We start from the raw sequence: 23,753 nt of genomic DNA on the forward strand, positions 1-23,753 counted from the left end.
CTTTCACTTATAACCCTTCAAATTTCTGAAGGGAAAAGTCCCTCCTTCTTTGTATTTTCTCTACCACAAACACAAGTCATTTCTTATCTGATATGATTTTAGGTTCCTTCACAGTTGTTTTCAAATGCATGCATACTACTTTTATCAAAACGTCTTAACATGGGAAAGAATCCAGCCCACAAAGGACTATTATAACCCATGATTTGTGCATTATTTCTACTGATGCAGCTTAAAAATCATAAAAGCTATTTTGGTTGCCAAGTCTTATGCTTAACTGAGGTTGCCTTTATAAACAAGCAAACCATGTTAAGGAAGGTCTTTTGATACTGTCAAAGATACAAAGACAAGTTAAACTGAGGAAATTGGTCAGGTTGAGTTTAACCATGGAAACTGGTCAGGTCAGAGATGGAAGCCTGTAATTTGGTATGGTTTCAAGAAATATTTTATTAACTAAAAGCTCATCTAATGTGTCTGCATTTTTTTAAACTGCCATAGCCTTTATTTCCTTTAAAAGTTCAAAAATATTTTATGAGAGATTTAATGTCTTGCCTTTCAAAGTACCTTTAAATTTGTCTAATTTTTTAAAAGAAGAAATATCTGACATAAACTGAAAGACCTACTGACATCTTTTCCATAGTAAATTTATGAAAGTGTCCTAACTACAGCCACTGTCCCTTTCTACAGTTTTACAGGCACGTTCAGCTATTCATATTTCAGTGGCATTTTAGCAGACAAGTTTTTTTTTTTTAATTGAATAAAAAACAAAGTGAATTTAGCTGACATTTGCTCATTATTCCCACTGTCTCAGGTGTTTCTGTAAAGAACATGTAGGGTTTCCTGCACGAATGTTAAAGCAACTATTCTGGCTACTTAATAACTTTTTTTGTTTACTTTTTGTCAGTACCCTAAGGCAAGTAATTTCTCTATGAGTATAAAGTGTTTTTCTAGCCAAGGAATCAGAAAAACATATTAATAAATGTCTTTTAGCATGTCTTTTGACAGTTTGGCAGCATCCATTGGATCAATCAGAAATGATTCACAAACTTTAAATCTGCTTAAAGTTTTATAAGTCCTTAGTGTTTTCCAATCTTTTAATAAGGGTTTCAGATTTACACAGACATCCAGCCTCAGGATCAGTTTTTGGAGAATTTTCCCTATGGCATATCAAAATGTTATACAAAATGTGCCAAAGAATGATAAGCAATTGTTGGTAGCAAAATTCTAATCACCAGACAAGAAATCACTTGAAAAAGGTGATGGTCATGTATAAAGCAATGACAATATCCAAAATTCAGAGACCACAGTCTTGATGGTGTTCCTAGAAGACAATGCTTTGGATTTGCAAACTTCTGTGTAGAGTTTATAGAAACATTGGATAAAAAAGAGCATCATCATGTAGACCACAGAGAGAAAAATAATAATAATCTTAGCATGAGGATGCACCTAAGTCAACGAAATACTTCCTAATTACCAAGGTAATTCTCACAATCATCCAACAATTATAGTTCTGTGCTGAAAAATTTGAAAACATAATATTCTTTGTCAGTAAACAACATTTACTGTACATTTCTTTATGGTTATTTTAAATGCGCTATAAAAAAGGTACTGGTAAAACTTCAGAACACTTTTTTTGTTTGTTTGTTTTTAACTCAGTTGACATCTTCAACATTAATGAGGAAGCAGAAAACACCAAACAAAATCTCACAAAGCAAGGTACTGATTACTATAGAGTAGGTATACAATATATATGAGTTTTATACATTTCAAAAGCATTTAATACACATGGTTGTAAAGTAACACAGTGCCAGGTCCTGAGAAGGTGAAAAGTAAATGTTAGAGCAGAGAAGAGCATATTATGAAAAGCTTTCAATAGAGAGGTGTGCCACAGGAATAAAACTAGCAGGCCCGGGACTGTCAGAAAGGCCTGCCTGCAAGACTGGCCCTTGGCTGTGGCATGTGTGAACCTGCCTCTCAGAGTGTCCCGTGTCAGTAGTTAAGGCAGCCGGGCTCGGTGGCTCAGCCTGTAATCCCGTGCCTTTGGGAGGCTGAGGAGAGTGGATTGCCCGAGCCCACAGGTTCGAGACCCGCCTGGGCAGGCAAGACCTCATCTCTACAATAAATAAAAAATTAGCCGGGCGTGGTAGTGCACGCCTGTAGTTCCAGCTACTTGGAAGGCTGAGGTGGAAGGATTGCCAGAGCACAGCAGATCAAGGCTGCGGTGGCCAGGAGCACCCACTGCACTCCAGTCTGGGCAACAGAGTGAGACTCCAACTCAAAAAAAAAAAAAAAAAGAAAGAAAGAATGAAAATGAAACATCTTATCAAAACCTCTGGGAGCCGGGCTCGGTGGCTCAGCCTGTAACCCCGCACCTTTGGGAGGCTGAGGTGAATGGATTGCCTGAGCCCGCGGGTTCGAGACTCGCCTGGGCAGCGAGACCTCATCTCTACAATAAATCAAAAAATCAGCCGGGCATGGTAGCTCATGCCTGTAATTCTGGCTACTCGGAAGGCTGAGGCGGAAGGATCGCCTGAGCCCAGCAGGTCGAGGCTGCGGTGGCCGGGAGCAGCCACTGCACTCCAGTCTGGGCGACAGAGTGAGACTCCAACTCAAAAAAAAAACGAAAAAAAAAACCAGTTAAGGCATCAGGGCGGTCTACTGTTTATCTCAATAAACAATATGGTTTATGCTTTTGGAAGTCTGGAATTTTGGTACAAGCTAGGCAGAAGGTACCTACAAATTTTCAAAAAAAATCTTGGGTACTGAATCTCTAATAGGTGTCTTTTTATAGAAACTTCCCATGTGGTTGCAATTTTATTACTGGGCAAAGAGTGTGCTCTGTGTGACCTTCCTGGGAGGGACAGAGCATAAAGAAACCTACACATGGGTTTCTCTGGACTCTACCTCTACCTTTTTCCCTTATGATCTGGCTGTACATCCTTACCACATCACTGTAATAAATCTTAGCCATGAGTACCACTATAGGCTAAATCCCATGAGTCCTTCTCAAAAATTTTCAAATGTTGGAGTATTCTTGGAAATCTCTAATGGAAAAGGTGAATTTAGTTCCACGTGCTGAAAATGGGATACAAATTTGCCAATAGAAGAGGGGGGAAGGTCATTTCAAGATCAACAGTTCTATCATGCAAATATTTAACTTATATAAATTAAACTATGTCCACTCAGCCAAAAAAAAAAGAAATGAGAAAAATTAAAGACAAAAATAAACTGAAATAGAAAAAGCATTCCTTTTCACAGTCAATAAACAAACCAACCCCTTCTTCAACTAGTGATCAATAAGGAAGAATAATCAGGAGTAAATTTAATTATAAGAGATTACTGCCTCATTAACTGGTTTCAGAAACTGAGCCATGCAAAGATGTGACTCCACTATAGAGAAAATTATGCCAATGAAAGAATGGCAGTGTAGCTCAGTCATTTTGTACAAAGGAGGCATAATGAAAGATGCTGGTGAACTTGGCTGGGAAAATGCAGTTAGTAAAGGATGATAAGATTCACATGTAGTGGCTACTGCAGCAAAATTAGAGGAACAGCAGGGAACAAATGGTGACAGTATCAGTGAGACATTCCGTCCTTTAACAAAAATGTCAATGGCTAAGACTAATCAGGATCCAGCCCTACAGGAATCAGCTTCTCAGTAATAGCATACTGCTGCATGGAGGAGAGTCAAAACCCTGCCAATATCTTGATTCATTTGCAAGAGATGAAGGGGAATAGGTGATGGGGATGGATAGACAATAACCCTAGCAGGAGGGATGGACTGTATATGGAGGGAAAATTTTCTGACCGGTAAAAAAACTAAATAGCCTAGGATAAGGATCTAGATGTGAACTAATAAGGCTCTAGAAAAAGGTAACATCCATAATAATGAAATATGATGAGTAACTACAAAATAAATCCTTGGTATAATCTGTTTTTGAAAGTGGTGTGAGGTACAAGCCAAGGAAAGTGTTGCAAATTGGGCATGATTCTGTCCTACGCAGCCGTTCTCTGGAGCAGTAGTCACTTACCACCATTTGCCTTCTCTCCCACCTAAGTGCGCCACCACATCATGGAAGATTCGATGGACATAGACATGAGTTCTCTGAGGTCCCAGCACTATCTTTTCGGTTGTAAACTAAAGATTATCACTTTAGGGTGGATAATAATGAAAATGAATACCAGCTTTCTTTAAGAACGGTCAGTTTAGGGGCTGGTACAAAGGATAAATTGCACAGTATTGAAGCAAAGGCAAGGAATTATGAAGGCAGCCCAATAAAAGTAACACTGGCAACTTTGAAAATGTCTGTATAGCCAACAGTTTCCCTTGGCGCTTTGAAATAACACTGCCCGTAGTCTATGGTTGAAGTGTGGTTCAGAGCCTGTGCATGTTAATGGACAGCACCTAGTAGTTGTGGAAGAAGATGCAGAGTCAGAAGACGAAGAGGATGAGGATGTAAAACTCATATATATAAAAGTGTATCTGGAAAGCGATTTACCCCTGGAGGTGGGAGCAAACTTCCACAGAAAAAAGTAAAACTCACTGCTGATGAAGATGATGATGATGATGATGATTTTGATGATAAGAAAACTGAAGAAAAACCTCCAGTGAAGAAATCTGTATGAGGTACTCTAGTCAAAAATACAAAAAAATCAAACCAGAATGGAAAAGATTCAAAACCATCAACCCCTATATCAAAAGGTGAAGAATCCATCAAAAAACTGGAGAAGACTTCTAAAATACCAAAAGAACCTAGTTCTGTAGAAGACATTAAAGCAAAAATGCAAGCAAGAATAGAAAAAAGTGGTTCTCTTCCCAAGATGGAAGTCAAGTTCATCAATTATGTGAAGAATTGCTTTCCGAATGACTGACCAGGAGGCTATTCAAGATTTCTCTCAATAGAGGAAATCTCTTTAAGAAAATAGTTTAAACAGTTTGTTAAAGCATTCTATCTTATTTCATTTCTGTAACAGTTAATATCCGGCTGTTCTTTTTACAATGCAGAGTGAGAACTTTCTCTATCATGCTGGATAAATGTTGTCCAGGTTCCATTGCCAGGAATGTGTTATCCAAAATGCATGTTTAGTTTTTAAAAATGGAACTTCACCCTTTGCTTGGCTTTAAGTATGAGTATAATGTTATGATAGGGCATAGTAGTAGTGGTGGTCAGTGGTCAGACATGGAAATTGTGGTGAGACAAAAATATACATGTGAAATAAACTCAGTATAAAGTAAAAAATAAAATAAAAAAAGTTGCATATCTCCAAAATCATGAGCCTGAGTAATCAGTCTCACGATACCTATTTCAGCCTGGCATTCCATTTGGCAATTTTCATATGCTAAAAAAAAAAAAAATCTTTAAAACATGTTCTTTTGGAATTTAAAAAAAAACAGAGCTAAGAAAATAATCAAAAGTGAGAGGTAGTGATTTAGAAGCCTTGAACTTTTATTCACCTTTAATATCTGAAAAGTACAGTATCAAAGGAGAAAAATCAGACAGACCAATACTCTAGAAGTTTTTAATCCAAACAGGTAAAACCAGGACAGACTCACTAACTCTAACTACAGAAAACAATACAAACACAAAAATTAATAAATTTTGATGTTATATACAAGCAGAGAGCAAAGTAGAAAATCCTGTTCAAACCCTTTCCCCATACATCCAGTCGTCAGATAGGCTGGCCAAGGATTCTCGGCTGCCCTATCGCCTAGAAGTGCCAAGAATCAGTGGAAAGCTGATATTTGACCTCATATAGAATTCCCAGAAGGCCCTGAGTGTCAGAACAGGATCTGTAAGGGGGATTTACAGGATCCCCTCCAATTAGGAGTATTCAGAAAAACAAGTCTCTCCACGAAGTTGATCTCTACTTGTTGCTAAAAGATCTCATTTCCTCGCTCAAAATTTAACTAAAGCTCTTACTTTCTATCAACCTAATAAAAACAAAAAGACCAACTCAGAAGAGATCACAACACCCATGTTGTGGACACTTCTCTCTTACAATAGGTCATTTTCTAGAATTCTGCCAAAAGGCCTGTGTTGCCAGGAGGTAGAATCACTGGAATAGGAATATCTCCCTGCTACAGACCCAGCTGTGTCTGGCATCAATAACTGCTCTGGTAACAAAAGATCTGGCAAGGAATGCCTTCCAAACCTAGGACACAAATATTGCAGCAGAGAATGTTTTCTGACAAAGAAATCTGGGACTTCTTCCCTTGACCTAATTTTCTTAACAGCCAGCATGAAATGCCTGGGCCAAGGTTGCTGATGGAAATGAGAACTCCTGCAGAGGAACTTTTCAAGAAAGGAATGTGGGCACTCTACAGGGGAAGAATACTCCAGAACCGCTAGTCCTTCCTAGAGACCTGGGGCTTGATAGTGTGCTCAGGCCCATGTACTCCAGTACTCAAGACACTTAAACATGCTCAAGTTTCCTCACTCTGAGACCAAGTCAGGGCCTTTTTGAGAAGAATATGGACAATGAGATTATTCAGTCTTTACTATTGCTGAATCAGCCTTGATATCAAACCTGCTCCAACTCTGGTTCCACAAAATTCTAAAATTGCATCTGTGATTTGTTCTGTGATTGTTCTGTGATATTAGAACGGGACAATCTAATATCCCATTCCCAACCAAGCTCCCAAAGGAGTGAATTACCACTTAGCATGTGCTATACCCAATGCAGTCACTTCACCTATTGGATTCCTTTTCTTCAATCCTGACATTTTCATGACAGGGTCACAGTTATGTACCACTGTATCTGCTGGCAGCCAGCTGGCGGCCAATCCATGACCCTGCCAGCTGGCACTCCTTGGTCCTCGACATGCCAGAAGTTCCACTCCTCTGAGATATAACCTGAATGGTAGGCATCACTTAGACTGTCCTCATAGATGGATTCCCAACTACTCTAGAATTGGAATCTCACCCAAACCTGGACCTGCTGCCTCATATTCTCTGCCTTTTTCTGATTGAGAGAATCCACCGGCACTTCCTGATCCAGACACTCCAACCATGACCCACCCCTCACCACCACCAGATCTTCCTCAACTTTTCTTTATAATGATGTCAAAAAAAGCTTTTGGACTTAGCAAATGTTATGACAATCAGTGATCCACTATCTGAACATCAACAGCATTGCCATAATTGAATATTTTTCCACATTGACTCAAAATCTACCTTCAAATCCATCCTTCACACTACACTACCACCAGAGTACTTTGCAATTCATCCACCTCCTCATACAATGCCAGTTTAAAAGCCACCTATTGCCTGCCAGGAGTCCAAACTCCTTAGCATGAGAAAAGAGGTCCTTCGTGTGCTGCCTAGGCCAGCTCAGATCGCTCTACCCTCCTCCCACTTCTTGCACACTTCACTGGCACACACCTGGCCAGGCCATCTACACACTCACTTCCTCTACCTGGAGCAGGGAATGGCGCTCACATGTTTATCTGAGAGATGGTCACATGACTCACATCCCACATTGACAAAAAACTCCAATTTGGGTCAATATCATATTACTTTTACTGAATATGATGCTTTGCATTTTATAGTCAAGTTCATTCTATAAAAAGTGAAACATGGAAAAAAGAGTCCTGCTTTAAAGAACGAATAATAATAGTGTAACAATAGTATAACAGCTACTAGTTATTGTTTATGATGTACCAGGTGCTTTGATAAGCATCTTTACATGTATTATTTAATTTATTCCTCAAAACAAACCTATGAGGTAGGTGCTACAAATTAACCACATTTAACAGAAAAGAAAACTGAGGCACAAACAGAAATGAATAAACCACCCATCAAAGCTTTTATAGCTATTATTGGAGCTAGAGCTCAAATCCAGACAATCTGAGTTCTAAGCACACCATATTATATATATCTCCTTATTATCTTCACAACCGTGGTCACCCCTGCCCAGGCTCCAGCTCCCTCTTGGGCCATATCCAGAGTGTGTTCATGCTGTTAATGAGTGTGTGTCACCCTACAACTAGCTTGCCAACTGGTAAGTAGAATTCTAAAAACAACTCACACAACTCTCAACCTTGCATAATGCATGAAAGCCTTCTAAGTATGAACAGAACCTGAGAGAATAAGGAGGTATCACTCCTTTGATCATGTAACTGGGTACCTCAATTCAAACTGAAGTTTTAAAGTTTTTTTCATCTCTCCTTCTCCTTCCCTCCCCTCCCTTTTCCTATCAGACACTCCTTTGAGTTGTGTTCACTTATCTAATTATGTACTTACTAAGAAGTTCTGGGGACTAATCTTGAACCAAACCAGTAGGATTCCTCCTGCCCCCCAACTATCTCAAGGCTGCGGTTAATCTACAATTCTGAGAAGGTGCCAGCCTGGACACCAGATAGTGCAATAACCTAAGACAGTCATCAGTACAAGTCACGTAGATCTATTCCCACTGTCACTCCCACATGTTCCCTGTACCTAGTATCTCTTTAAACACCTGCATGCAGCCCAAACATTGAAGTAGTCCGAGGCATGAGCCTTGCCACTGCCCCAGCTGCCAGCTTTTGGAATAAAATCACTTTCCTCCCACCATCTCTTGTCTCTCGAGTTTGCCTTTGGGTGGCAAGTGGCTATGGCCAGTAATGACCATGTTATACTATATCTCAAAAGAGAATTCAACCTTAGGGAACCTAACCTAATCACACAAGCTGTCTAAAAGCAGATTGTTCTCTGGCTGGTGAGCAGAGAAGTCAGAAAGGCAGAAAACATGAGAAAGGTTTGACATGAGATTCTCCAGTGTTGTGACTGAGGGGTCCGTAGGTGACCAGAGAGCAGCCACTGACAAAGCTAAGGATGACAACAATCCCTGGCCAAAAGTTACCAATGAAGCAAAGACCTCAGTACTACAACCCCAAGGAATCAAATTCAGCCAACAACTTAAATGAACCTCAAAGCAAATTGAGGTTCCTAAAGCCTCCAGATAAGAACCCAGCCCTGCCAACACCTATATCTGGCCTTGTAAGAACCTTAAGTAAAGAAGCCACTCAGACTTCTCACCAACAGAATTGTAAAATAACAAAAAGGCCTGTTTTAAGCCACTACCTTTGTGACAATTTGTATGCAACAATAGAAATGCCCCACTTCTGGTACCAAAATCTAGATTAGTTTTCTATTATTGCACAACAATTACCACAAACATAGGAGCTTAAAACAGTATCATTTCTTACCTCAGAGTCAGAGACCTGGATGGACTTGGGTGCATCCTATGCTAAGGGTCTCTGGGGAAGGTCTGTGGAAGAATCTGCTTCCAAGTTCATCTAGGTTGTTGGTGAATTCCAGTCACCTGAATCTGTAGGACTAAGGTCCTCATTTTCTTGCTTCTTTCATTTAATAATAGATGATATAGTAAATGATGACATGTAATTTCCAAATACTGTTAATTATGTGAAAATAGAGCAGATGCCTTTCAATATGATATAAACATTGTTTAATGTAAGGGACTTAGTCTTACATTAAGTAAAGGAAGTAGAGGAGAACAGGGACAAGAGAGGAAAAGAATAGGGAATATTACATATTCTTTATAAATTTTAATACTAACTCTTGGGTTACAAACAGAGAAAATCAGTTTCTCTTATAAAATAAAATGTCAAAAGAAACCAAAACATATGTTTCTACATTTTCCATTTCACTCATTTTCTCCAAATCTTAAGCCTTAAATTTTGTTATTTTTCATTTATTATTGAGCTGTCTGAGTACACTTTCACCAGCGTGTATAGCGATATCAAACTTGTATCAAAAATTTAACACATAAGGAAACTATTGACCATAAATATTTTTCTATTGCTTTTTTCACCTCGTAAAGATATAATAAACCATTAAAAATACAGATGTAGGACACAATAAAGAAAAGCTGGAGAAACTGACACTCAAAAGGTATTATGTAACTTTAGTTAGGGTTTTTAAAAATGTGCTTACAAATCTAGGGCTTCCCCCAAGAAAATGTTTTTAATTTTATAACAAACTACCCTTTAAAATAAATAGTCTAAAATTACAAAATGACAAAAATACCTTCTTTGTCCAGAGATATCTCACTTCGTTGGCAGCTGTTAGCACAAAAGTGAGAAAAACTTGCCCTGTGCACATACAAAACCTCTAATATGAAGCTCTAATTTCCAGCAAGCTAGATCTGTGACTTCCCCTTCTAAATGTGCTCACCATATGAAATGAAAACAATGCTGGGCTGCTGCCAGTGCACTCCTCAAGACAGGACTTCTACACGTGGGTATTGACCTGTTTAAATGTGGGATCATGAATATGCACACTATTCTACTTTCATTAACACATAGCCCTTTGCTGACTCTAAAATTACTGCTTTACTCACATGTTATCCTCATGGTTCTCTCCTACAGATCTATCTATATAGTGCTTGGGCTTTTGTTACCTAAACAAGTATTGGAAATGTTCCCACATAGTATCATAAATGCTTAATCAGATGTTTTGGATAGTTGACTTTTTTTTAAATTATTTTAAAAGGTAATAGGGGTCAGCCTGTAATCCCAGCACTTTGGGAGGCCGAGGCGAGAGGATTGCCTGAGCCCGCAGGTTCGAGACACGCCCGGGGAACTGGGCAAGACTTCATCTCTACAATAAATCCAAAACTAGCTGGGCATGGTAGCACTCATCTGTAGTTCCGGCTACTTGGAAGGCTGAAGCAGAAGGATTGCCTAAGCCCAGCAGGTAGAGGCTGTGGTGGCTGGGAGCATGCCACTGCACTCCAGTCTGGGTGACAGAGTGAGACTCTAACTCAAAAAATAAATAAATAAAAATAAAAGATAATATGGCACATATACTGTATTTATGTAATACTTTCTGCAGGGTTTGAAACACCACCCCATAATCAAGCACATTCATATTTCTGCAACTAAATGTATGAATAGTCATGCTGGTTCGAGAACCGCCTGGGCAACTTGGCGAGACCTCATCTCTACAATAAATCAAAAAATTTAGCTGGGCATTGTAGCACATGCCTGTAGTTCCAGCTACTTGGAAGGCTGAGGCAGAAGGATCGCTGGAGCCCAGCAGGTGAAGGCAACGGTGGCTGGAAGCAGCCACTGCACTCCAGTCTGGGTGACAGAGAGACTCCAACTCAAAAAAAAAAAAAAAATGCAGCATCTAATACTAAGATATACAGTCTCTTCTATTGTTATGTATATATTCTTCTTCATGTCACCTACAATCTACTTATTAATATGCAAATTGGGAACAACTTGCAAGTCCTGGGCAATATATCAACATAGGTCTCCTCTGGGTTTTGAAATGTCTGAGATCTATAAAATACAAAGCTACTATCTAAAATGCAGATAAAAGAACACGCATGTGCTCCAATAGAGCTCTGGGGCCTGACAGAAGAAAAAATGTATTTTTTGAAATGACTCACTAAGTCAAAAGTTAAAATGTAACAAATATGCACATGAAAACACTAATTATCTAAGCTGCCCTAAAAATTCTTCAGTGAACAAAGTACTTCAGCGTAGTCATTTATCATATAGTAAGGAAACCATAGGCCAAATCATTAAGTGGAATGTATTCAAGTCCACGGACATTAATCTTCTTCATATAAAAAGAAAACAGAATTTCTCAGGTGGAACTCTATGCACACCTTCAGCATTTGTGGAAAGCCTCCGTGGTGTGCAGAGTAGTTACGTTATACTAGGTGTTTTCAACTTGTAGAAAATACAATACCTAACGTTATAAAAAACTCATAAACTTTTTCGATGTTAAACATAAATTTGAGCTACAATTGGTTACTAAAACAGACCAAAAAGTAAGTAACCTCGGGACAGTTTACATACTCAGATACAAATAAATCAAGCTGCTCATAAAGAGACTTCCAGTCTGCCTGTTGTTCTCACATTTAATTTACTACATAAAAACAACAAAAGGTCTTGGCAAACATAAAAATGTAAACTATCCTGAATACAAACAGACTGTGTTGCTGTAATATTAAAAGATCAACAGATGGTTGGCATCAGGAGACTGGCAAAGAAACAAAAAAAAATAACTAGAAAGACAAGTAAATAAAAAGACAAACGTGTAGAAACTGAACAAGGTGACTTTGATCCTCCTTTGCCACACTGCAAGAGAACCTCATCTTGACAAGCAGAGGTCTGGAATTACTGCTAGCACCTCTAGCTGAGATCCCCTGAGATACTAAGGCTCAGTTAACCCATGCATGAGCTACAGAGTTTTTAAAGCCACCAAACTCCACATAAGAGCATGGTATAAACAGCCTGCACAGTTTAAAAGAAGTGAAACAGAAAAATAGGAAGAGGAAGAAAAGGGGAGGAAGCGAGGAGAAAGGAAGGAGAGAAGAGAAGGACAAGGGAGGAAGAAGCAGTAAGAAGGAATAGGAGGAGGAGGGGGGACAACCCACAAGAGAAGAAGGGGAGAGAAAGGAAGAGAGAGGGAAGAAGGAGGCGGAAGGGAGAGCAAGGGAGAAGGGGGAGGGGCCTGCTTTTCTCCCACTCTGATTCACTGTGCACATCAGAGACACATTCAAGCTTCTAAGAGCCATATGATTTTATGACCTATGTTGAAATAAATACATATACTCAACTTTTCTATTATTCCAAAAATCATTAAGCCAGGCACTATACAAGGCGCCAGGACATGCAAGCAAAATACTGGGCTCCATTTCCTTTCGCTCAATAAATACTGCTCATTTGCACTAAGAAATAAAAAATGAACAACATCTAGTCCCTGCTGGGAAAGCGCTCACAATGAAGTGGGGCATGGGGGACACACACCCCAAGGTGTGGTAACCACGACCCGCCTACCCTGGGTGTCCAGAGAACAGTGAGGAGGGATCCTAGTCATCCTAGGAGGAACCAGGAGCCAGCATGGGTGAAGAAACAGCTGACAGTCCAAGCAAGGAGGCCAGCCAAAGCAAAGGCAAAGGTAGGTGTGACTTAGACGTAAAGCTCTAGAAGAGTCAGGTAAGGCAGGAAATGCTGAGAAACAGGACAAAGAGGACAGCAGTGGGTCAGGTCCTGGGTTCCATGTAACATTTGGTGGCAGTCTGGAAAAATAGCGCAGCTCAGCATTGCCCTGATTGGATTCTCAGCAGTAAAGACAGAGTCCAGACTCTACCTAAGAAAGAGATCTATTTGCTCGATGGCTAAGTAAGGTTGACCCTGGGCAGGCAAGAATGGCAACTACTCTATTTTAGGGTTTTTGTGCATGGCACTGTTGTTTCGTCTATCTTTGCACACTCTCCTGTGCATAGAAGAAGATGCAGAACGCTTTTTGCATGGGTTCATCTTGCCAGGTTCCCCTCCAGTTGAGAAATATCCTTCATGGCAACACTCCTGCTGACAGTCAGCCTTTTCTCGAAACTTCCCACACAGCAGTTCTCACAGTTGGTTCCTTCTGACTGCCAGAAGGTTTTTCCTCGTGTTGATTAGAAACATGCTTTCTCTCTAGTTTCACATAATGGCCTTTTTTCAGTTCTGTCCTCAAACAGGAAAGTTAAGCCTTCACCATCTTGACACCACTTTAAATCATATGAAGACAACTATCTGCTTCTGCTCTTCTTCAGACCTGGAGCCCCCAGTTCCCTCACTGACTGGCAGATCACAGCTTCCAGACCCTTCATATATATGGCTGTTCTCTACTGCACATCAGCTGTTAGCAATTTCCAGAGCCATGTCTAACAGCCACACCTCGACGTGATCCTCCTGACATGGTCTGACCAGCACACTGTACAACTGTACTGTGTTTTCTCCCATAATCTGACCACTCTACTTTTATTGCAGTATGAGTTTTTGTTCCAGCTGCCGAATAGTAATGCTAGTCAAAATGTCCATATAAAACAAGTAAGTAATTTGCATATAAGTCAATAGTAAGTCTAATATTCATATCTTAAACTTCAAAAATTACACTTATCCCTGCTGGATTTCATCATAGATGCACTTACTCCATCATTCTAGTTACTAACAACTTTTGACTATTTTGACGATGTATCTTAAAATATTATCTATCCCTCACTACCATTAGGATGGCTACTATTTAAAAAGGAAAAAAGAAAAGAACAACTGTTGGTAAGAATATAAAGAAATTGAACTCTTTGTGCACTAATGATGACATTGCAAAATAATGCAACTGCTATGGAAAACAATAAGGAGGTTCCTCGAAAAATTAAAAATAAAACTACCATAAGCTCCAACAATTCCACCTGTGGATATAAACACAAAAGAATTCAAAGTAGGGTCTCAAAGCAATATTTGTACATCCATATTCACAACATCACTATTCACAATAACGAAGAGGTAGAAGCAATCCAAATTTCCATCAAGGGATAAATGGATAAACAAAATATGGTACATTCATACAACAAAATATTATTCAGCCTTAAAAGGGAAGGAAATCCTGTCATATGCTACAATATAGAAGAAACTTAAAACATTATGCTAAGGGAAATAAGCCAGTCACAAAAAAGATAAATATTATGTGATTCTACTTTTATAAGGTATCTAAAATTGTCAAATTAATAGAATTTGAAAGTAGAATGGTAATTATCAGGGGCAGGGAAAAGGGGAAATGTTTAATGAATACAGAGTTTCAGATTTGCAAGATGAAAAAGTTCTGGAGATCTGTTATAAAATGATTTAAATATACTTATCACTACTGAACTACTTAAAATGCTAAGTATACAATTAAGATGATGAGTTTTATTTTATGTGTTGTTACCACGATTTTTAAAAAGAGAATAAAATGTTACCTATCTGCCACCCTCACCCTAGCACTTACAGAGACTCGGCTCAAGTTATGGGTACAATTTTCATGAGTCTTTGATAAGCTGTCAACTATCCCTCAACTCTTCTAAGTATACTATCATCCAACCCACATTTCTCCATCACCCACAAAAAGCTATTGTGATGGTCATTGTCAGGTATTTCACTCCAATCAAAAGCTATTATTGGTCTATAATATCCATTGGACTCTTCTGGGCTTCTATAACCATTAAAAACACCCTACAGACTTCTAGTGTTTGCCACTGCCCTAAATACTCTCATTCCAAAATTTTGTAGCTGAGGAAATTCATAATTTCCCTAATCTGCCTTTTACCCACTAGGGACTTCAACTGCCCCATATGTCATGACATCTCAAAAAATAATAGAAAGTTTCTACAAGAAGAGCTATTCATTTTTTTCAGCACCCATCTATATACTTTTCCTGGGACTGAAAATAACTTAAATAGGTGCTTTTCTACTCATGCGGGATATTATGTACACATTATAAAATGTTTATCCAGATTTTTGTTATCATTCATTAATTGAGACACATAATAATTTTAAAGTTTGTATGGGTTACAGTGATATTTTGATACAAGTATACTAATGTGTAATAATCAAATCAGGGTAATTAGCATATCAACCTCAAATATTTATCATTTCTTTGGTGTTGAGAACATTCAAAATCTGTTTTTCTAGCTATTCAAAAGTATACAATAAACTGTTGATCGCTATAATCCCCCTATAGTGCTAAGGAACATAGAGCTTAGTCTTCCTCTCATTAATGAAGATTTTCACAATCAATCATGCAAGTAATCAAAATCAGGTACTCAAAAACCCAACAGTGAAAAATTATATTATTTAAATAGAGGATGAATATGTGAAGTCCATAATAATGACTTGAAACACAGATTAACAAAGCACAGAAAATGGGAGTAGGACACAGGGGAAGTGAAATGTTTTCATTCTGTCTTTACTTATTAAATGAAATAAAGGCTAAATTAAATATGTAGAATTTAAAATGGGATTTCTGCTCCAGAATCACAAGAGAAGATTAAAGCAAATGAAACATCATCTGATTTAACTCCATTTGACTAGTTTCACTTCTCTCAAAATCCCTGATAAAAACTCTTAATTCACTAAGAATAAAAGATTATTCTAAAATGCAAATGACATCCAATTTAAATCAAAGCCATTATACTTAATAGTGAAACACATAAACATTGGTATTAAAATCAGGATTAAGACAAGATTGCTTATTATCAGCCCTATTATTTAACACTGTTCTGAAAAAAAAATCCAGTCGTAGGCAGGTATGGCGGGGAGAGTGGATTTTCTTCTTCTTACCCAGTACTGACACTGTAGACATACTGAGGAAGCTGGTCCCAGGCTGCAGGTTTCGTCCGTGTCTTCCTGAAGCATCTGAGCTCCTGGCTCTGACGGGAAGTGTATGTACTTCCTGGGGCCTGAGACTACAGCCACCGCTCATGAAGCAACTACAGAACCTTGTAGGAGCAGGTGAGAGGAGGCACCTGCTCCACGTGTGGATTGTGGTTCCGGCTGCACAATCACCTGCCCTGTCTCTCAGGCAGCAGGTCACACCACTGAGCTGAGAACAAGCTCCTTCCTCTACCTGGCAGCGGATGGACATCACCTGCCTGTGGTGATGTCAAGAGGGACTACCCTGGCCCTACCTGATGCACTGGCTAGGATATCTGAAGTGGGGTGCCTGGCCAAACTTGGTGACCCAAGGCAAGTGACCAATCTTCTGCATCTACTTTTTTAGCCACTCAGAGACATGTCTCAGGCTGCCCTGGGTGCCAAGGCCAAAACCATGCAAACACAGAAAACAGATTAAAACAAAAATGGAGAAAAGATTGCACCTTAAACACCAATTTCAAATGATTCATGTTGTTTGCCTGGAGCACTGTGCTGAGAATGATTCTGGGAATGCCAAGGGGAAGCAGTCCCTGTTGCACCAGCTGGTGAATTAGGGTATAGGACAAGAGTTTCTTTTTAAGCCAGTGTCAGCCAGTCATGGCACTTCAAATACCTCAGAGGCAACCCTGAAACAATCAGTTCGCTTATGCCAGGAGGCAGAGCAGCTAGGAAGGCTGACGGTGGTTTCTGGGGGTGCGGGTAAGTCAAATTAGAATGTGATGGGAATGAGCCAGTCAAGTGTCCATGAGAAAACTGGCCACAGAGAAAGACAAAACCTAAGTCACATCTCTGAGGAAACTATGAGAATATAGTTAAACTAAGGACAAGGGGAAAGAATAATATGGTGGGGAAGCGCCATTAGGACATATGCAGTAAAAAGTAGTAGGAAAAGGGATAAAGCACAAATGAGTGGGTATTTTGGTAGCTGCTCCTTAATAAGAAAACACTGCCAAATATTTCTTTTTTGCAGAGAATAGCTGCTTAAAAGGTACCCTGTCTAAGTGGATAAGTAATTCAAGTCAAATTGTTTCTAAAACACTATTTTATTTTATTTTATTTTATTTTATTTTATTTTTGAGTTGGAGTCTCACTCTGTTACCCAGACTGGAGTGCAGTGGCCGCTCCCGGCCACCGCAGCCTCGATCTGCTGGGCTCCGGCGATCCTTCCGCCTCAGCCTTCCAAGTAGCCGGAATTACAGGCATGTGCTACCATGCCCGGCTGATTTTTTGATTTATTGTAGAGATGAGGTCTCGCTGCCCAGGCGGGTCTCGAACCCGCGGGCTCAGGCAATCCACTCACCTTGGCCTCCCAAAGGCGCGGGATTACAGGCTGAGCCATCGAGCCCGGCTAAAACACTATTTTAAAAGCTATAAAATCATCATTTTTTTTCAAAAATGTATGCAGTTTGTTCTGTCAAAATTCCTGTTTTTAAAATGTCATTTGGGGCCGGGCGCAGAGGTTCATTTCTATAAATCCAGCATTTGGGTGGGGGGTGAGGTGGGAGGATGACTTAAGCCCAGAAATCTGAAACCAGCCTGGGTAACTTAGTGAGACTCCATCACTACAAAAACAATTTTAAAAATGAAAAAAAATTAGCCAGGTGTGGTGGTGAGCACCTGTGGTCCCGCAAACCTGTGATCCTCGGTATTCAGGAGGCTGAGGTGGAAGAATCACCTGAGCCCAGGGTGTCAAGGCAGCTATGAGTCATATCATGCCACTGTACTCCAGCCTGGACAATGAAGTGAGACCCCAACTCAAAAAATAAAAAGAAAAGAAAATGTCAGTTGTTTCCAATGTGATTGATACGCAAGGGAACAACGTGTGCATGACACAAATTCTAAATATGCTCATGTACAATTCCATCTCCCAGGAAACTCAGGAAATGCAGAAAACTGCACCCAGCTGAACTGAGCCACATAGAGACACACAAAAGACACCTCAAATATCTACCACCTTACTCAGCTCACCACATATCACAATACACACCCATCCACATCAAAGTGTTAGTACCTTCCATCCAATTTCACATCACCCTCCTTCCACCACCACAAAAGAACTCATGCAAACTTGAGGTCTTTTAAAAAGTAAACTGACATATTTATTGCACTATACATCATTTCTTAATCACTTAACATATGTAAAACAGAGCTACCATTTTTACTAGATGCCTATCTTTTATTTTATGTGTCAGTGATGAAATTTTGTGTATTGTGTCCCTAATCTAATTTCCCCCAAGAATTGTGATTTTTTTATTGTTCCATTTTGCATAGCATAATTACTTTGAGGAATATACAGAGCGTGACAAAACGTACACACAATTTAAGAAGGGAAAAAATTGTATTAAAATTGCAATACTCAGTATATACTGATAGAAAAGATGAATACAAGTCACATTTGACTTCTGAAATAACAAGAGGTGCTCAAAATGTTTACCATCAGTGTCCAGACACTTCTGATTACAGCAAACATCTCTTGACATCGCTTTAAATGTGTATACACATTTTTGGCACCCCCGGTATATTTCAGTACAATAGAATTGACCATATAATCAAACAGCTAAAGAAAAACAAGATCTAAAAACACAAAGATATTACAAAGTTAAAAAAAATTGAAAACATTTCAGATCATGAAATGAATTCCCTGTCTTATGCATATTACCAGGTGAAAGATAAATTTGATGGAAAATCCAAGGATTCTATTTACTACAAGTCTCTGGAACTCCCAGAACATGAAGGAATGCATGCAAAATTTTAGAAAAGTAAAAACCTTTATTCTCTATTGTTATAGGAACTGGTATATACTCTATGTAACTTTAGTAAAATACTGACAAAAATTTAAAATGCCATGTGAGATCAATCAAATCGAGAGGAAACTCTTCAAAACAAACTCTTATAGGGCATTCTCTTGCAAAACTCCAAAAAGTTAACTCACTCAAAAATCTCACCTGAGAAATATCACATATGATGTATTATAAATAAAAAATGCCTTCTTTTCAAGAGAAGGATAAGGAGTAGCTTGCTGAAAAACAACTCCAAAGCTAACTTTGAATTCAGAATCATAAGCATAACAAGTAAGAAAGCATCAGGTAAATCAGCTCTATTTTCATGGCCTTGAATAAACAGAAGACTTTGTTTCTGAAATACAAGTGACCTTTATAAGTAGCAAATCGTTTCTTCCTCAAATACCCATATTTCTAACACATCTACCTTCTTGTACCACATCACTTAAGCTGGAATTTTAAGCAAATAAAGTAACACTCGTTTAGCTCAGCAGTCATCTGCACAGCCAGCTGCTGTGATAACCACATGATGTTCCTGGGAGCACCTTCCAATGTTACAATTCAGTTGCTTTTCCACTCCTTGTCCCAAAGTTTAACTCCAGACTGTTTGAAGAATGATTTCAATTAAAATGAACTTATCTTTAAACCAACTTTGTGTTTACTGCCCAGGAAATCATAAAATGTGGTATGTAAGAATCTCTTTTTTCTGGCCACACAACAAAGACAAAAGAAGAATAAAATAAAAAACCAGGTTTGTATTATTAAAATACACACACACAGAAACTGATTACCTTGCTTTCAGATTGGACGTCAGTAAAGTCACTCAGATAAATTTGAAATCTCAAATAAATATTGTGTCCATGATGGTAACTAAAGATGCCAGAACAAATAATACAATTTTTTAGCAGAAACTAACTGCTACAGAAATCTACGGAAGGACTACAGAAGTTAGACTTTCTATAGACTTTCATTACTGGGTCTTAACATACCTACAACCCTTCTTCCTAAGAAAAAAGTTTGTTAAAGTTATCTCCTGATTAAAAAGCAATCTGTAGGAATTTACATTTTTTAAAAGCTGATTGACAAACAAATCAATTTAAGGGGAAAAAAATTCTTTTCAACAAATGGTGCTAGAACTGAACGTTCACATGCAAAAAAATCTAGACACAGACCTTACACCTTTCACAAAAATTAACTTTTCAAAATAAATCACAGACCTAAATTGTAAAATCTAAAAGTACAAACTCCTAGAAGATAACATAGGAAAAATTCTAGGGGACCTTGGGATTGGTGATGACTTTTTAGATATAACACCGAAAGCACAAATTCAGAAAAACTGGTAAGTCTAATTTTATTAAAATTAAAAACTTCTCTATAAAAGACAGCACAAAGAGATTGAAGAGACAAGCCATGAACTGAAAGAAAATCTTTGTTGGTATCCAAAAGATACAAATAACTCTTAAAACTCAAAATAAAGTCTGTAATCCCAGCACTTTGAGATGCTAAAGCTGGAAGATCAAGAGTTGAAGACCAGCCTGGGCAACACAGCAAAACCCTGGCTGTATAAAATTTTTTTTTAAAAGTAGTTGGATATGGTAGTGTGTACCTGTTATCCCAGTTTCTCAGGAGGCTGAGGCAGGAGGTTCTCTTGAACCCAGCAGTTTGAGATTACAGTAAGCTATGATCACACAGGTACACACCAGCCACGGTAACAGAGTGAGATTCCCTTCATCTCAAACTAAAAATAAAAGACTCGAAATTAGTAGTCCCAACTACTCAGGTAGCTGAGTCAAGAGGATCCCTGAGTCCAGGAGTTTGAGGCTGCAGTGAGGTTTAATTGCACTACCGCACTCCAGCCTGGATGACAGAGTGAGTGAGATCCATCTCAATAAAAGAAGAAAAAAGTTTCAAAATAAGAAAACAATCCCATTTTTTTTAATGGATTTTAAAAATCCAGACGCCTCGTCCAAAAAGATATATACACGGGAAATAAGCACATGAAAAAGTGTTCAATATCATGTCATTAGGGAATTGCAAATTAAAACAGAGATACCACTACATATCTGCTAGAATGGCCAAAATCCAAAACACTGAAACACAAAATGCTAACAAAGACATGGAGCAACAGGAACTCTCATCCACTGCTGAATGTATTATAAAATGGAACAGTCTTTATGGAAGATAGTTTAGCAATTTCTAACAAAAATAAACATACTCTTACCATATGATCCAACAATCATGAAACTTCACATTTACTCAAATGAGTTCAAAATTTATGTTCACAAAAAAACCTCCTGCAAATGATTACAACAGCTTTATTGGTAATTGTCAAAATTTGGAAGCAACCAAGATGTCCTTCAACAGATGAATGAATAAACAAACTGTGGTAATCCATACAATGGAACATTATTCAACAATAAAGACAGTCTGAAAGGGCTACATACTTTATGACTGCAACTATAGTTGACCTTTGAACTACACAAGTTTGAACTGTGTGGGTCTACGTACAAGTGGGTCCCTTCCAATGAAACTTAGACCTAGCGTGCCTGTCTCTGCAGCCTTCCCTTCCACCTCCACCACCTCTGCCATCCCTGAGACAGCTAGACCACCCAAACCCATTCACTTTATCAATGTGAAGATAATGAGGAGCAAGAATTTCACAATGATCCACGTTCACTAATAAATAGTAAATATATTGTATCTTCCTTATGATTTTCATATTATGACTCCTTATGATTTTGTATTTCCTTTTCTGTAGTTTACTTAATTGTAAGAACACAGTATATAATACATATAATATACAAAATATATATTAATAGACTTATCAGCAAGGTCAACAGTCGGCTATTGGCAGTTAAGTTTTTGGAGAGTCAGAAGTTATATACAGATTTTTGACTGCAGAGGGGTTCAACACCCCCTCTCCCATTGTTCAAGAATCAACTGTGTATGACATTCTGAAAAAGGCAAAACTATGGCGACAGTAAAAATATCAGTGATTGCTAAGGGTTGAGGTGAGGGAGGGAGGTAGAAATAAACAGAGCACAGAGATTTAGGCACAGTGAAACTATTGTGTATAATACAGTGGACATGTTAGTAAACATCTGTTAGAACCCTTAGAGTGAACAACACAAAGAGTGAACTCTAATGTAAACTACAAACATCAATAATAAAGTATCAGTATTGGTTCATCACTGTTAACAAATGTACCACACATAAGATGTTCATAATAGGGCAAAATGGTGACAAGAAGAAGGTGGACATGAGAACTCTTTGTAATTTCTGCTCAATTCTTCTGTTAACCTAAAACACTCAGAAATAAAGACTATTAAATAAAACACATATACACAGAAAGAGAAATGAGCTGATGCTAAAACCAAACTTCAAATGTCATAACAATTAAATAAAGGTAAAGAATATACAAACTAAAATATTAAAGCTCACTTTCTCCATGATTATGGCATCTATAACTTTGCCATGAGCTAACTCCCAAGGAAAAGCTGAGGCTACTCTTGACACTGTCTATTCCAGTACTGTTCAAAAGACATACAAGGCAAGCCATACGTACAACTTTAATAGTAGTCATATTCAACAGAGTAAAATAGACAAAATCAATTTTAATAATATACTTAACCCAATATATTCACATATTTTCATTTCAACATGTAACATAAAAATTAGTAATGAGATATTTTGCATTCTTCTTCAAAGTTTTTGAAACCTGGTAGTATTTTATACTTACAGTGCATACCAATTCATACACTAAATTTTCATCAGAAATACGTAATCTCAGTTTAAATTTCATAAAATCCATAATTTAAAAAATAGATTCACACACAAAAAAATCAGGTTGTTCCAAGATACTTAAAACATTTCAAAAACTAAATTAAGTACAAAAAAAAATCATTGCCCTTTAATATGTTCACATCCACACTGACAAAACTTTCATTTTAAAAAAATTGATTTGACCTTGATGAAAATTTCAAAAGTACATATATCAAAGTTATTTCATTAACTATAGTGTCAACACAGTATTAAGAAACATTACATAAATTGAAAAACAACTCTAAAGTTATCATTATCAACAAAGCATCCATCAAACTCGTCTTGTGGTTGGTTTTTCACAGCAAGTTCACATAACACTGTATACTACAGTTAAAACCAACAGTATATCTATTCATTTTTTAATGTGTTAAAACATTAGTATTTATTTGTATGAAAAGGCTCAATAACCAGCTAGGTTATAAAAATGCTTTTCCTTTCCTTGGAGCTTCAAATTTAGTTCACTTATATGCAATGCAATATTGATAAAGAAATGTAAGTCACAGAGATGATTTTTTTGTCTTTGATTATTTGTCAAGTATTCCTTTCTCAAGAAAATCTTGTATTCAGTAGCATAGGTAAATCCCCGTAAAACTTTGCCACAACTCAATCACAAAGTATTGACAAAGAGAACAAGATCCATTAAATTCATTGTCTGTTATTATTTTTAATAGTTATAAACTGATAATGATTAAAAGCATTTGCACATAAATGGAGAATTTAACAACTGAATCCATCACATTTTTCAGAGCCTACTTCAAAAAACTAAATGCAAATATTTTCATGTGTCAAAAAATGAGTTTAATTAATATGGGAAACATTAGTCTCACACTTTAAAAATTTCATACAGCTAGGTTTTTTTAGTCTACCATAGCTGGAGCACCACCCTCTATGAAGAAACTAGTCATGCAAATAATTTTTTTAAATCTACACAGCAAGTTCATTTATTTAAGCCATGAATTGAC

The 23,753-nt window shown here is 37.9% G+C and overlaps 1 protein-coding gene and 1 pseudogene across 1 annotated transcript in view; one reads left to right on the forward strand and one right to left on the reverse strand.

Annotated features, from left to right (window-relative positions):
* PRDM5 (PR/SET domain 5) overlaps positions 1 to 23,753 on the reverse strand; it is a gene marked incomplete at its 3' end in the record, with an annotated part of 194,276 nt that overhangs the window by 143,662 nt on the left and 26,861 nt on the right. The window lies entirely within an intron of this gene.
* Positions 4,070 to 4,923, forward strand: LOC103274789 (annotated as a pseudogene).

The sequence above is a fragment of the Carlito syrichta genome, unplaced genomic scaffold (genome assembly GCF_000164805.1).
Source record: "Carlito syrichta isolate Samal-C Ts95f unplaced genomic scaffold, Tarsius_syrichta-2.0.1 Scaffold314879, whole genome shotgun sequence".
Taxonomy (NCBI): domain Eukaryota; kingdom Metazoa; phylum Chordata; class Mammalia; order Primates; family Tarsiidae; genus Carlito; species Carlito syrichta.